Source organism: Panthera uncia (assembly GCF_023721935.1).
Source record: "Panthera uncia isolate 11264 chromosome C1 unlocalized genomic scaffold, Puncia_PCG_1.0 HiC_scaffold_4, whole genome shotgun sequence".
Classification (NCBI taxonomy): Eukaryota; Metazoa; Chordata; class Mammalia; order Carnivora; family Felidae; genus Panthera; species Panthera uncia.
Window position 1 is genome coordinate 33,936,761 of NW_026057585.1, and position 15,748 is coordinate 33,952,508.

The 15,748-nt window shown below is 38.2% G+C and overlaps 1 long non-coding RNA gene across 2 annotated transcripts in view; it reads left to right on the forward strand.

The window, feature by feature from the left end:
* Positions 1 to 15,504, forward strand: part of LOC125913392 (uncharacterized) — a 32,618-nt gene extending 17,114 nt beyond the window's left edge. The window contains exons 4-7 of one of the 2 annotated variants that reach the window (XR_007454995.1): positions 6,461 to 6,587; positions 6,879 to 6,966; positions 11,706 to 11,842; positions 14,809 to 15,504. This is a non-coding gene — a long non-coding RNA (uncharacterized LOC125913392). The remainder of the gene's footprint in view (positions 1 to 6,460; positions 6,588 to 6,878; positions 6,967 to 11,705; positions 11,843 to 14,808) is intronic. The other variant, XR_007454996.1, reaches the window with a different exon arrangement.
* The last annotated feature ends 244 nt before the right edge of the window (positions 15,505 to 15,748 follow it).

The window sequence follows — 15,748 nt, forward strand, 5'->3', positions numbered from 1 at the left end:
TGTTATATTCTCCATTTATTCTTTATGTTGGGTATGTCATATTCCACTGTAGACTATATAATTAGAATAATTATGTTAAGAATAATATAGTAAGAGTCATTTGAAGACCATTGTTAAAATAATAGCTTCCTAGACTCTTCCCTGGAAATTCTGATTTGGGGGACCAGGCATGGAGATAAGTACAGGTAATTTGTATTTTTAACAATGGCCACAGCTAATTCTTAACATCAGGCAACTTTGGGAAGCATTAGCCTCATCTTTATAAGGTTGGATTTGGAGTCAGACTGTTCAGGATTTCAGGCTGGGCTTTTAGCCTTGTAGCTCTGTGCAACATTAGACAAGTTACCGTGTCCAACAGCCATGTATTTTTAATCCACAAAATGGGAATGATAATCATTATTATAGTCCTGTTCTGGAAGAATCAAATGATTCATGTAGAACATTAGCACAGTGCCTGGAACATTCTAAGAGCTCAGTAAATATTGACAATTATGGTTATATTTGCTTTTAATTTGCCTGGTTATGTAAATAGGAGTCAAGGTTTGGATGATGGTTTCTTTGGTTCTTCTGTAACACTGTGGTGATTTAGGGCAGGGTGACCCAGAAGATTTTATACTAGCCAAAGACTGTTGTCAAGAGCCTGCCAATTTTTATTGCCCCAGCAAGGTATCACCCTTTGTTCTCCAATTTTACCTGTCATCTCCATTAAATTATAGAAAGGTCTTTGAGGCCATTGACCTTGTCATCTACTTTTATCACATAGTAGATCCAGATCCTGCACGATGGGCTATCAACAGAGAGAATTATCTAATAGAACACACACTTATTTCCTGGAATTATAGAACCATCATTTCTTGTTACAACAGCTCCTAGTATGTCTTGGGGTCTTCTACTCCTGCTCCTTTATGAATAGTCCCTACACAGCAGCCAAAGTGATCACTTAATAGTGTGATCACAGAATGTCATTCCCTTTTGAAATTTCCCAGTACTTCCCACTGTAGTTAGAATAAAATCCAAACTCCTTACTGTAGCTTTGAAAACACTACTCGACCTGGGCTGGGTTTTCTGTCTGACCTCATTTCCTGTCATTCATTACCTGGGTTATTACGTCCCTATAAATTTGCTGTCCCCCTGCCTGGACTGTCTTTTTCCCTAGATCTCCATGTCACTCAGCTGAGATGTCACTTTCTCAGAGACCTTCCTGTACCTCCCTATCCAATATTTTTCCTCTCATTAGTTTCTGTCCCATTATCCTGCTTTATTTTCTTCAGATCACTCACTACTATCTGATATTGTACTTACTAGTAACTGCTATTATTTGTTTATTGTAGCCTCTGTGAGATCAGGCATCTTGTCTATCTTATATTTTTAGCACTGGGGACAGAACCTGGTACATTTCATGTTCTCAGTATATATTTGGCAAATCAATTAGTGAGACCTAAAGAACATCTATAGAGTTCAGTAGACTTCAACTTTTTAAAGCAGAGGACTCGTACCAAAGCATAATATTTGGTTTTAAATTATTAATCTGTGTGTTTATTTAGTTCTTTCCTGACAAGCAATAGGATTCTATACACACAGCAAGTTCTAGCAAATACTTAGCAGTTTAATGAATCTTTGTTCAACAAGAGCTACCACCAGGGGGAAATCAATCCTCTGACCAGTAGCTGTAGATGGTGAGAAAATCTGGCTGGAGGAGAAACAGGCCCAACCTCAGGGGACAAGGGCAGGCAGGAGGCCCTGAGTGTTCTGGCAGCCCAGCTCCTCGAGGGCTTCCCCTCAGCTCTGCAGAGAGAAGCAGTAGGAAGCAGGAGAGGTAGGGCCATCATTTGGAGCATCCAGAGGAGAAGCAACAAGATAGGGCTCTTTAATGCCAGCCTGGACTGCGGAGAAAAGCTGGAGCAGCCCTGGGCCAGTGGCAACAGCACTGAAGAAAATATGGCAGCAGTGGTGGTACCAAAAGGACAATATCTCAGAGAGGTACTGACCTGTGAGGCTGCCTCCCACCAAGATTAAGCCATAAAGGACTGGGAAGGAGGCAATGAATGCAAGTGGCAGTGAGGAAGGCACTTGACCCCTCACCCTTTCCCAGGTGACAGGAAAGGGTTCGGGTACTTGGCATTCCAATAGTTAAGTATGTGTGATCTCTGACAGAACTATTGGTTTTGTTGTTATTTGGGTTTTATTTATCTTTCAGTATCATCTTCAGGGATTAAACATATGCAGAGATGACAGAAATGTTAGGGTTAACAAGCAAGGACTTTAAAATAGTTTTATAAATATGTTTAAGGATTTAAAAGAAAATAAAGACTCAACTGAATAGAGGAAAAGTCTCACTAGAGAAATGGAAACTATAAAAGAAAACTAACTAGAAATTCTAGAACTGAAAGTTATGTGAAATGAAAAAATATCACTAGATGAGCTTAACAGTAAATTGCATTCTAGAGACAGAAAAAAATTGTGAACTTAAAGACAGCAATATAAATTATCCAAACTGAAGCACATATAGAGAAAAAAGACTAGAAATAAATGAGCAGAGTCTCATTGACTTGTAGGGTAATATGAGGTGGCCTAACATCTATGAAACTGGAGTCTCAGAAGGAGAGGAGAGGGTGACTGGGATAAAACATAGATAGATAGATAGATAGATAGATAGATAGATAGATATAGATAGATATATCAATAAAAAGCTGGAAAAAATCCAAATTTGATGAAAAATATTAACCCGTGAGTTTTATAAGCTCAATGAGCTATAAGGAGGATAGAAATAAAGAAAACCCCTTCTAGGTACATCATAGTCAAATATCTAAAACCAAGGACCAAAGAGAAACGTCTTAATAGCAGCCAGAGCGGGGGAAAAACTCCTTCTGCACAAGAAGGGGAATAATATCTGACTTTTCCACAAGCCAGAAGACAATGCAATAACATCTTTAAAGTGCTGAAAGGAATAAAACCTGTTAACCTAGAATTAGAAACCTAGTGAAAAGATCCTTGAAAAATGAAGGGAATAATAACAGAGCAAGAGCAAGAAAGAAAAAAAAAGGAAGTAAAGGGAAAGAAGGAGGGAGGAAGAATGAATGAAAAAGAAAAACATTGCCAAATACAAGCTGAGGGAATTTGTCAACAGTAGACATGTACTTTAAGAAATGTTAATGTCTTCAGGGTGAAGGAAGTGATACCAGATGGAAACTCAGATCAATGTGGAAAATGAAGAGTGTTGGAAATAGTAAAAATGTGGATCAATAGAAATTTCTTTTTTCCTTGCCTATTATTGAATGAGTGTCACTCTTAATTATACAGCTAAGTTCTTAGTGGACATTGCAGTTGTCTGGGAATCAGGAAATCTAGGGCCTGGTTCATTTCTATGACCTTAAGTAAGTTGCTTAATCTCTTACTTTGCTTGGATCATGAATCAAGTGGAATTCTAATACTTGATATTTTTCTCTTTTTGGTAAGCATGCAATAAATAATTCCTTTTATCCCTGTGAAACACCTCCAAAGGGCTATCTACCCATTGCTTCTTAAATTTAGTGTGCATATGAATTACCTGGGAATCTTATTAAATTCAACTATAATTGATAAACTCATTGTGGTATTGGTAAAAGGACAGACAAATAGGTCAATGCTATAGAATAGAAATATATTCTTTTTTCCCCTTTTACTTCTAACCTGTTATTCTTTATACTTATACCTTATATTTAAAGCTTTTCTTTTACAAACTGTACATCTCTATATAAACAGAGATGTTTATATACATCTGTCTTATAAACTCATTTTTGTCTTTTTATTCACTTTTATAATCTCTGCCTTTTAATTGGAGTGGTTAGTCTAATTATATTTAATATCATTGTGGATGTTGAGCTTATATCTGCCATCTTGCTATTTGCTCCCTTCCATCTGTTTGTTTTGTCCCATCTGTTTTTATATCCCTTTGTTTCCTCCTTCCTCCTTTTGGATTTGCTGAGAATTTTTAAGTATTCTACTTTATCTCCTCTATTGGCCTAAAAGCTGTACGTCTTTGTTTTATTTTTTGGTGGCTGATCCTTAACAGAGTCTACTATGATTTCACATTATATCACTACACATGTAGTATAACAAACTCATGAAAGAATACTTCTTGTTCCCCAGCTTGTCCTTTGCACTATTGTTACATGTCATACTCCTTCATATGTGAAAGCCCCACAGTTGTTACTGTTTTCGATTTACATAGTCAATCATCTTTTAAAGAAAGTAAATAATGTCAATATTAGAGCAGTCCTGGGAAACCTTCTAAGTTTACTCTCTGCTTGCTGCATTTTCCAAATGTGGTGTGTAAAGTCCTCTACAGCCCCTACCCGCTGGGTTCAGGTGAAGCAACCCTTCAGTGAAGTCACCTCTGCTGACTTCTAAGGGTCTGTTCCTCAGAATCTCTTCAAAATTCACAGTAGGAAAAGAGGACAGCAGGGTGCTTTAAGAGGAGGGTGAATACTGACCAGGAGATGGGGAGAATAAAACCCCATTAAGTCTGTATCTTAAAATCTCATTAATCTTCACTTTTTATGAAGTATAATTTGAAGAGATATATTTCTTTTCAGAAAGCAAGTTGTGAGGCACTTGGGGGTTAGTTAGTTCACCCAGGGGGGGGATGCTGAAAATCATACTTGAATTGTCAGTAATTCCAGAAAGCAAAATTCAGGTACTAAAGAGTGAGTGGGTAATTGAAGTCCCTGGGCAAAGAAAGATCTTTGCTTCTTCCCAAGGTCATCTGGTATGGGAGTAAGAGGGTTTGAAGAAAATGTGTCATTGATGATTTAATAATATTTGACGTGAGAGATTACATTTCTCTAATTTCATTTTTTTTACATAGAAAACCCAGACTGCCTTAAACCTGCTAGTGATATATGTGGGTTAAAATTGCATTGAACAACATTGCGTACACTTTCTAATCACCTCAACGTTTTTGAGTACTGTGTATCTCCATTAAAATATATATTTACATTATGCTTTAGATTTATATTTCCTTTTGACACTCTCATGTTTTGTAAGAATAGAAATCTTGTCTAAGGCTTCTCTTTAATGGGAATAGAAACCTTGCTAACATCTGAATCATGCTGAGCATAAAAAAGAAAAGTGGGGCCATCTCCACACTCAGTCCCCTTTCCTGGCATAGAATGACAGAGTATTGATGTAAAAAGGACTGCTTTTTTTTTTTAATATTCAAAGTGTTACTGAGTGCCGTGGTCCTTCATCTTTGGAAATATTGTGGCTTTCAGGGTCACTGGCTGTGTGTCATATTCCAGCAGAGAGCACAATACATCAGCTGTCAATTTTCTTTGTATTCTCAGTGTTGTTCGTGGCTGTTTCTTTACATAATGGGCTGTATGACACCCTTCATTTTAAAAAAGCCCTTATGTTTATGATTACTGTGTCAAGTTATTGGGTCTGTGGCTGGCCTTGCACAGTCACCAGCTTGAGCTCACAGGAAAGTGGGCATAGTTGTCAGTGCCATGATGCTGTTCTGTTAGGTTAAATAAAATGTAGAAACTGGTGGTATCCAAAAAACTTCTGGTAAAAGCATTATCTTGGCAGCAGGGAGCTCCTGGGTAGTTCAGTCAGTTGAGCATCCAGCTCTTGATTTCGGCTCAGGTCACGATCTCCTGGTTTGTGGGATCGAACCCTTCATCGGGCTGACAGCATGGAGCTGCCTTGGGATTCTCTCTCTCCTTCTTTCTCTGCCCCTCCCCCCTCTCAAAATACACAAACATTAAAACAAATTTTCTTATTTGAATTAATGAAGAAGGAAATATATGCTGTGAATAATGACTGTTAAATAGCCTTGGTTTTTCTGTAAGGAATGTCCTCAATGTTAGCACCTGCAGTAGGATAGCATGTGTCATATTAGTTTTATAATATTAGTATTTGTACAGAATGATGGCAGGAAGACAAAGTGGGATTTATTCCTTACCGGTTATTATTGGCTGATGATACTCCTGTGAAGGCTTATGGTATTAGGTGAAATCATGTGAAATCATTGTTTATGTAGGCAATTTTGTATGGCTTTAGGAAATAAGAAGTATTTTAATTAGTTTTCTCCATATCATTGTGAGTCTGCCGCAAATATTTTAAACGAATACATATATTTAAACTTGAAGGCAAGAATTCTTTGTTCTCACTCTTGCTGTGTTTTTACTCTTTGTCAGTGCCTTCTTGCTCTCCAGGAAATGGAGACTCTGTATACAGAAAATCTGACATTTGCCATTCTGTAGCCCTCTTGAGAGGTAAACAAGTAAAAATACGAATATTACTTATTCAGTTGTGGGTTAAAGCCATCTTTAGATCCTTCTAACAATAATTTAAACTTCTGGCAGTTCCTTTATGAATTCTTTTTTCTGTAGAAAAGACAATTTCGTCACAGGAATATATTACAAGTATTAAGATATCTTTCCCCTCCCCCCCTGCTCCCATATTTCTCCATTTTCAGTTTCACCTATACAAAACAGGAGCTCTGGTAGCCTCTGCTGAGACTTTTCGGTAGAAAATGCTTTGAAAAAGAAAAGAAAAGAGAGAAGCAGCTATTTTGAAGACTGACTTTCTAAAATTATATTTAGGTAAGCTAAATTTTCGATGTCATCCCTTATAGCTGAAAGTACACACATTTGATTTAATCATGTTAATCAAAATGTGTTTGCATTCAAGTGCTCTTATATATCAGTGCTTCTGGATGGATTTACATTATATTGACAGAAAACATCCATTTCCTCACGTTTTCAAATACCAAGCAGGTTTTAGAACCTTGGTCTACAGCATGGTTGTTCTGGGGGAAAAAAATGTAATTCAGCCAAAGCTGATCTTGTTTTTCCTTTATTCTTTAAGCCAGAAGCAATTACTTTTCATTTCAGGATTAAGCGGTTGTAACATTGCCATTCGTCGCCGAGGCTCCTGGTTTCAGCACGTCTCCTTGGTTCCCAGCCAGTCCTGGGTGTTCAGGTAGCAGCTGTAGCTGGGAGTGCCTCTCCAGCCCGCATTCCTTGGCTATGAATTCTGCAGCCCTGTTTATCTGATGAAGACCTCCCCATAGCGAGTTGCTCATGACACTGTCACACAGACCTTAATGGATGATATGGAAAGATACTGAATTTTTTTCCTCCAGGAATGCCAGCCAGTCCTGAATGCCAACCAGTCCCTTCACTTTGGCTGATCACTGCAGAGGCCTGGTGCTGAGGTCTGATGAGACCTGTTCCACATAAACCAAATTCTAACAGGATGCCTGCAAGTCCTCTCTATGAGGCTGTCACGCAAGCCTGTTCAGAGAATTTTCGGCAATTACACTTGCTCAGACATTGATTCTCACTTCTCTGCACTGATTATTTACTTCAATTTCTACTTTCAATCTATAAATGTTAGCACTGTCAGCACTCACAGACCTGTCTTCTTTCTCTTGAAACCATGACTTTACTTGGGATAGCTTGGGATGCTTTAGAGCATGGCTTTCTCACTATGTCATGTGTCTTCATTTTGCTTTCCCAAACCAGACTGTAAACTCCCTGAGAGAGGAGACTGTGAAAAGTGGTAATATCTTATATAGACAGATACACAACAAATAGCAAGAACAACATTTGGACAAAAAGACCGTTGTTGCTCTTAGTAGTTGAGAAAATTTGCCTTAACATGTTCAGAAGACTCTCGATCGGCTGCTACAACATACGTCTCTTCTCCTTTCCCCTGCCTGCCCTCTGCTGGAACTGCTAATGAGCAATAAGAGGGCCAAAGCAGGACGTGGTGTGGGAAACATGGGAAAATAGGGGCTTGTCTGACTGAAAAGCAAGTTGAAAAACTGTGATTTGTCAATTCACAACCTAGATCTTTGAAGCTCCTCCTTACTTGCCTTTGGGCAGCTAGCAGTCTCATTACAAGACCCTTTATTAGTTCAGCTGTGCGTGGGAATGTGATTCTACCTAATGGCATGAGATGGACCAAATGACCTTGTATGTCTTCCACTCTTCTTTGCTTGTTTCACCTCTCTGTCTTGCAGTCATCCAATAGATGGCAGATAGCTGAGCCAGATAGTGCCCCGTCCCAAACATAAATGCCCTCCTGTTTGCCAAACCCTCAAAACCTTCACCACCTTCACATATAACAGGCTTTTACGAGGATCTGGCAAGACTGCCACTTCGGTAATGCAATGCTGAAGGTAAGCTTGAAACTCTAGACTGGTTTCCTGTTTCGAAGGGCAGCAGGATGTGACAGCTGCGGAGGCAGCCCATTTGCCCTTGGAGAGAAGCAGGAGTGTCTGATCACTAGATGACCTCTCCCTCCTGCTGGCTCAGGGATGGTGTGAGCAGTCCCACTCTCCCTCCTGCCCTTGGTCAGATGGCGAGATGTTATGAAAAAAGGGAGGAAAACATGTTTTTTTGCTTTTGTTTTATTATTAAAAGAGGCACTCTCTGAAGAGGCAGAATCCATTAGCTGAATCCATTTCAGTGTCTATGGTTAATTAATTTAGGCAGCTTTAATCCACTTTTATTATGTAGCCTTTAAGAGCAATTCTGGTAAATGTCCATCCCATAAATACTAGCACTACTTTATATGTATGATACCCTTTTTTGGAAGGGTGAATCTGAATTATTATCCAGATATTAATTTGCACACAACTCTGTCTAGACAATGCAAAAATGATTCCTCATAGTTTGAACATTGTTCAATACATTTTGAAGTGGGGAAAACGGCTCAGATATGAGACTTCACATTTTAAGTCAGTGAATAAGTCAGTCTGTTTGCTTCCCGAAACATAACTCTGAAAATCAGTCTTATCATACTATGAACTGAATAATTGATTTCCGCATTTCATTCTGTAAATTAAACACTAGACTTTGAATTACTAGAAGAAATAGCACAGTTAGCCAATAAGGCTTTCTTATAAAATGACAGCATTTTAATTTAGTGTATGCATTAGCATTTATTCATGGCTAAGATTTCATCAATCAATTTTCTGTTTAAAAAAGATGTCTTTGAAAACAACAGTAGAGAAATGCTGAGTTCCAAAAGCAATGTTGTGAAAGGCAGCAGCTCTAGCATTTTGGGCACGTGTTTAACTTAATTATAGTCAATAATTATGTAGCTCCAAGCATAAACCCACATTTAAAAAATTTATTTATTTTGAGGGGGGACGGTGGTGGAGAGAGAGAATCCCAAGGAGGCTCTGCTCTCTCAGCACAGAGCCCAACGCAGGGCTCCCTCTCATGAACCGTGAGATCATGTCCTGAGCTGAAATCAAGAATCAGACACTCAACCAACTGAACCACCCAGGCGCCCCTAAACCCACATATTTTTTTAAGTTTATTTATTTATTTTGAGAGAGAGAAGGAGAGTGCAAACAGGGGAGGGACAGAGAGGGAGGGAGAGAGAGAATCCCAAGCAGGCTCTGTGCTGGAGCACAGAGCCTGACACAGGGCTTGATCTATAAACCCCAAGGTCATGACCTGAGCCAAAACCAAGAGTCACAGGCTTAACCGATTGAGCCACCCAGGTGCCCCTAAACCCCCATTTTTTAAGCATCTAACTTATGAACTTTCTTGGAATGTCAGAGTTTATAAAAGAAAATAGTTAAAGTTTAATGAGAGGTGTGTTGTATTTGTTCAAAATTATAACAATGTCTGATATTATTTTAAAATATTTATTTTGCTACTTTCTATGCTACTTTTGGTTTTTAAATTTGTTTACAGTAGTACATCAATAGTTGGCTTCAGATTAAATGAATATTAGTACTTTTTGATAATTTTATTATTTGCTTTTTGAAAATATTTTAAACTGAAAGTGACTTCAACATAGAAGCTTTAAGAATTCCTACCACCAGTTAAATACTAATTTTAAATCATTTATTCATTTCATTCATTCAACCAAATTGTATTTAACACATAACAGGACTGACTTATCCATATGCAAGATAGGCATAGCACCTGGAGCCCACAGGACTTTTAGGGGCCCATGCAAATGTTTTAACTTCCTTTAAAATCAGAAGGAAAAAAAAAAAAGAAATTTTAGGTCAAAGAAAATGTTTAAATATATAGAACTAATCTATTCATCTTTTTTACCAATATGGTCATAAAATACAATTTTCAATATTTTTTATGGTGGAAGAAGTTCATGCAGGCTAACATTCCCAGGACCCACAGAAGTACTATTGCAACCTGTGCCAAATTCTACCTATACTAGATTCTAGAGATAAAAAGATGAGTAAGACACAATTTCTATGCCCAAAGCAGCATAGTCTAATGAAGAAAATGGGCATATAGCAGACAGTTCATAAAATGGTTTCCTTGAATTTGTTTGAAATAGTTGTTATAGCTTGAGGAACACAGGCATTTTTCTACAAAATGTCATTTAACATGTAGCCCTGGTCTTAACCTTCTTTCAGTTAACTTATACAAAAATAGGATTTGCATACTTCAATGATACATAGACACCATGACTATATGTTTGTTTCTTTTAAACACTAGTGATATTACCATCTGGATCTGTAAGCGAAAATATTCATATTTTACTAGCAACTTCATTAACAGGGCCACGAAGGAAATGCCAGGTCCTCCATATTGATGGTTCAGTGAGGAAATTAGAAATGTCTCCCTAGCATAGCAAAGCTAACTTAGCTTATATCTTTTAGAGTTTTATTGAGGCTTCAAAAATGGAGCCGAATCTTGGCTATACTTTCTGTCTTCATAAAATGTCTCATTTATATAAGATTCAGCTTTTATTTTTTCAATTACTATTTCTAATGCCATAATTGGAGTAGTCAGAATGTTCTAAGCCTAAATCTTCCTTGCTAATATTCGGGCCCACTTCCACATTTTTTTGTTGCCAATTGGAGAACGATTTTTGATCACTTTTTATTTTTAGGGCAATTTTACCTGCATTATCTTATTATACACATGCAAATGCTTTTTGAATAAGCAGGGCATCATAGGACATTGGAAAGAGCACAGACTCTGACAGACCTGGCTATGGATCAGAATTCTGTCACTCAAGCTATATGACCTTGGTCAATTCATTTCACCTCATTGAATCTCAGCTTCCCCGTCTGTAAAATGGGGATTGTTATGCATGTGTTACAAAGTTGCATTAGGAACTAGACTAATGTATGTTAAGCATTAGGCCAGTACTTGGAATATAGTGGATGCTAGATAAGTAGCTGCTATTATTATTTTCCATGTTTTACAGATTAGGAAGCTGAAACACAGACATATTAAATGGCCTTGGCCAGCTTTGGGGGGATAAGGTTCCCAGTTATTATCGGAAAATTGCAGCCTGACTTTTGATCAAGCCTCACTGAGAATGAGGTTGTAGGACACACAAAAAAGTTCAGAAGCAAAAAGTGTAGAAAAATCAGTAACACCAAAGCAAGCAAATAATCAACATGTATTTATTGAGCACCTTGTAAGCATATGGTATTCTGTGCACAAGTTGGGGTACTTTGGTTTGCAAATGGCCAAATCCCAACTTGCACACACAAAAAGGAAAACTTATTGGCTGGTGTAACCCAAACACAGGTTGTAGGGAACTGATCATAGAGATGTCTGCATTCAATGTCAGGAACACTTTTAGGGCTTACACTCTCTATTTCTGACAAGAGTTTCTATTTCTATTTCTGACAAGGTTATCTTTGCAGATAGCTGTCTCTATACCATGGGGAACATGGCTTCCAATAACTTTGGTCTCTCATCTTTTCCTAGAAGCTCTTCTACCAGCAAAGAAAGAGGATTTCTTCCCATTTGGCTCCAGCCTGGAAACAATCCCAAGAATGACTTGTATTGGATCAATGGAGGTTGCATACTCCCTCCCAAACCGCACACCAAGCCAGGAAGATGGGGTAATATGATTGGTCCAATCAAGAGTTCATGTCGACCCTTATCATTAAGGTGTTGGTTTTATTTTTTTCTCTTCATGGAAGGAAGTTCATTGGAGCAAGCAAAGATAGTAACCTTTATCTTATATGAGATGTAATAAAGAAATTAATATTTTAATGGTAGAGTTGGTTTAAAGAGCCAAAAGACTAGAATCTCAGGATGTCTAGCTAAGATACTACAGGGCCCAGGTGGACATGTCATGTGGATTTTTCAGCCAAAAAGGGAAACTTACCATATTTTTGCCTCCCAACGTATTAGCTCATAGAGTACAGACTTAAATTTATTTCTTAACATGCATGTCTTTTAATGGAGAAAGTTACAGACACTTGGGTATTATCTTAGAAAAAGCAGAACTCTTAGGGGCATGTGGGTGGCTCAGTCATTTAAGTGACTGACTCCTAATTGATTCTGGCTCCTATTGATTTTGGCTTAGGTCATGATCTCACAGTTGTGAGACTGAGCCCTGATTTGGGCTCTGCAATGAGCATGGAGCCTGCTTGGGATAGTCTCTCTCTCTCTCTCTCTCTCTCTCTCTCTCCCTCTCCCTCTCCCTCCCTCCCTCCCTCCCTCTCTCTCAAATACATAAATAAACTAGAAAGAAAAGAAAAGAAAAAGCACAGCTCTCTAGAGGGTGGCTGGAGGCTGGACCACAGACTGACTTCCTGTCCTTTGAAAAAGTCCTGGGGGAAATGCATTATTCTAACAGCTTGCTTAATGCTTTTGCTTCCTGTGGAGAGGGGTTGGGGGTAGGAACTCAAAGCAGACTTATAAATTGAGTTCTATAGTGGAGGGACTTCTCCAAAACTCTCAGCTGGGTTTATTTAAGACACTGAACTGTTTGCTCTTGGCTCCAGTATTTCGGTGTCCACTCACTATTTGGTTCATAGGAGAACATGGTATTATATTAGAGATATGGGGAGATCATGACTGGGGGAGGAGACTGTTTTGACTTTTTATGCCAAAATCAACATTCCCCGCTCATGTCACAGGAGCCCCAGAGCCTCCTGTCATCCGGGCTCTCCATTCAAGGTTGCCTTGATTACTTTCAAGGCTTTAGTCATGAATCTTTCTTAACTATTTTTACCTCAAAATAGTGTCTTTAACAACTCACTGTTGCTTTTTTCTGTGTCAAAATTAGAAGTATCCCAACTGTTTTCCGGCACCAAATTCTTTCCTCTTTCACCTCCCTGGGAAACTAACTCCATCCATTATGCCAACTTCTGTTTACATCTTCGATTACCCCTTTGCTGCACCTTTCTCCACACATCTACCTACAGGACTGTCCCCTTGAGATATCATCAAAAGAGATAATGAATGTGGATGTACTCTATGACTGTAAAGTGTAATATAAATATGGAATAACATCATTATCCTATCTTTCTTAACAGTCATCTCAAAAAATTATCAATGTAATGTATTTCTTGACTTTACTTTCTCCCTATCAACTCATTACTTAATGTCTTAAAATCTGATGTGTCGTAATGTGTTGAGGATGGGAGGGCGGGGGCAGGTGTCCACATCTTTGAGTCTTCTTCCAGTATGTGGCACATTTGACTCTGCCCTCCTCTTTCAGTGTCTGTAACTCACTGCTTTGGTTCACCTCTCTGAGTACTCTTCTCTCTCCTTTAATGCCCGTCTTTTTCCTTCTGCCTCTGAATGGGAGTTGTCTCTATCATTCTGTTCTTGCTCCTACTTACCCTGCCCCCTCTCTTTTGTTCTCATAAATACTTGTTAAAACAAATCTCATCTCTGTCTCTTCCCTTCATCCTGTTAAATGCCCACTGTAATTTTAACCTACATATCTCACTAGCCCCAAACATGAGGTATATAAAATAAACTCTTACCCCATCCTAAATATCTTCCACCCTATCTCAGCCAACAGTGTTACTTTTTAGTCACCTAGGCTTGAAACCTTGGTTCCTGTTTTGATTCCTTGCTCTCTTATCCCTGAATCCAATTTAAGCTATATTTTAAGAACAGATTATTCTGTTCATCTGTCTTCACTCTGTCTCTGCCTTCTGCCTTCTCTTTCTTCAGGCAGTGATAGTTCAAGCTGCTGGGATAGCACACCGTCTTATTTTGCTTTTGGTAAGGTTGTCCAGAAGTATTTTGTGGCCATACTTTTTTTCTCTTCCTCATTCTGGATTCTTTCCCTTTTATGAACTGAATAACCATTTGAACTTTATTCATAAAGATCACTAAATCTTTTTCTACACTAATACCTTTCTCAAAACCTAAATATATACTAACATGTTTGGAATGGCCTGTATAACAGGTCTAGTTAAGAACAGGTGTAAGCTGACCATTGTTTATAAGCTTGACATGAAAAAAATACATTTCATAGCTATTTGTTTTATATAATTTGACATCTTCAAATATAGTCAGTAACTTCGTATTAGGATATCATTTCAACCATATTTGATTTAGAAAGCTAAAGTTTGGAAGATCTAATGATGGGCTAGTAAATGTATATTAAACATATTGCTTAAGTTTTTATACATTTCTAGCAATCATCAGCATATAATTCCAGTTTATGTGTAAACTCATCAGAAATATCACTTCAATCTCTAGGACTCATGTCCTCTTACTTTATTTCTGCATATCCTATTAATAAGGAATGATTAAGGACAGCTTTAGTTTTCTCAGTTTCAGCCTTAAAGATGTATATGGTAACAATAGCATACTGTGTAACTGTTAGAAAAAAATCGAGAAGCTCCTTATGTGTTTATATGGAAAGATCTCTGTTATAAACTGGGTGTGTCTCCCCATCCCCCCAATTCCTGTGTTGTTGAAGCCTTAAACCTGAATGTTATGGTGTTTGGGGAGTAATTGGGGTTAGATGAGGTCATAAAGATGGGATCGCATCAGGGTGGGATCACTGTTTTTATAATAACAGACACTGGAAGACATACTGTTTCTCTCTCCCTAGTGAGGACACAGTGAGAAGGTGGCCATCTGCAAGCCAGGGAGACAGCTCTCACCAGAACCCAACCATACTGCCACCCTGACCTCAGATTTCCAGTCTCCAGAACTGTGAGAAAATAAACTTCTGTTGTTTAAGCCGCATAATCTATGGGGTTTTCTTATGGTCGCCCAAGTTTATTAATACAATCTCCAAGATTTATTTGTAGGTAGGGAAAAAAGGGTGCCAAAAGAGTGTACTGTTGGGATGAAGAAAAAGAAAAGAGTCTATACTTGTACTGGTTTGTATATCCATTCTAAACGTCCTGGGAATAAATGAGAAACTAATAATGTTGTTTACTTTTTTGTGGGGCTGTAGGAACTTGACAGAGGACAGGGTGGAAAGGAACCTTTGCTGTATATCCTTCTCTATCTTTTGATGTTTGAACTATGTGTATGTGCCACCACTTCAGAAAACTAAATAAATAAAATTCATTTAAAAATAATAATAAAACCACTTGGAAAAACAATATTATATTGAAATAAGGAAAATACGGATTATATTGAAAGAAAATTATTGATTAGCAGAATAATTACAGCAGAGGTTGACGTTTGAAGATGAAGGAATATGAGCAGTTATATTAAATTGCTTTCTTGGGCCGTTATTTAACAATTGCTGTGATCATGTAGACAGTTCTGTCTACTGCCCTTTCCTGGGATCTGCATTGCTGACAACAACAGAGCTTGAAGTACCCCATGTAACATGCGTTTGATTGAAAGATGTTGGCCATGGGTTCTCAAGTACTCTCTTGGTCATCTGTCTGGGAGTAAAGCCTTCTTCAGCTTCCCTCAATTGGTGGTCCAGTATTCAAGGACAACTCCTGAGAGAAGAACCAAGCCATTCATTTGAAAGAGGCCAGTGTCTCTTCTGTGGACAAAGATGTAACATCTCTCACAACTTACCTTGG